A 1,111-nucleotide genomic window follows, 5' to 3' on the forward strand; every position below is an offset into this window, starting at 1 on the left:
GTGTGTGTGTGTGTGTGTGTGTGTGTGAGTACAAAGGCGTGATGAGAATTTCCTGACTTTTGGTAAAATAAAATACAAGAGGATCAGTTAATTATGATTTTATTCAACATATTCCCCTCTCACATTTACACGCGTATTGTAGTGGCCTTTCAGTTTTTCTAAGCCCTGTAAAAGAACTCGGCATGTTAGCCCTCTAGCCATGCCTTTCGCGATACCTTAAAGCCAGGAACGTTTCGAAATGCCCTCATATTTATATATACATAAATAAAGAGAGAGAGGGGGATGGAGAGAGAGAGAGACAGAGAGAGAAAGAGGAAGAGAGAGAGAGAGATGAAAACAAGTGAGGTTTAAAATTTACTACAGTTACGCTACGCCTAGAAATAATTCCGTGTCGGATCTACGGTTTAAATTGGATTTAGTACTTACATATCTCCAGTATACTACCAAGACATGATACTTAATGGCTGTCTTACCTCACCAGGAACGCTATGTTATCGTATTTAGCTTGTTCTAGCGTCTTACGTGTTGATGCAACTAGATTCCAGTGAATCCTATAACTAATCTAGATAGAGAGAGAAAGAGAGACAGACAGTCAGACGAACAAACAGATAAAGAGATACACAGACAGACAGACAGACAGACAGACAGACAGACAGACAGACAGACAGACAGATAGATAGATAGATAGATAGATACCCTCAAATATCACTCGGCCGTCGCCTCAGAAAGAATGACAACGTTAGAAAATGTAGCCCTAGGTGGATTGTGTCTGGGATCGATTACGTCCTTGTTTGCACCAAGTCTATTTGATTAAGAATGGCCTAGGGTCAAAGAACAACAGAACATTGCTACGGGAAGACCACCCGGTTAAATGAAGGGTCACCCGAATTATAACATACATACGCAATACTTTACCCACAAAACTCTCAGAATCATCTAGGGGCGGTAATATTTTCCTGTTAATGAGGGTACTCAAGCATGGCCATAGCCTTCTGGATGGAAAACAAAATGCCCCACGGCATTACTGCAACTTTGTCCAAACAATACTATACCTTGCAATGTGTATGTGCGTGGATACATATATATATATATATATATATATATATATATA

The sequence above is a fragment of the Octopus bimaculoides genome, chromosome 5 (assembly GCF_001194135.2).
Source record: "Octopus bimaculoides isolate UCB-OBI-ISO-001 chromosome 5, ASM119413v2, whole genome shotgun sequence".
NCBI classification, from domain to species: Eukaryota; Metazoa; Mollusca; class Cephalopoda; order Octopoda; family Octopodidae; genus Octopus; species Octopus bimaculoides.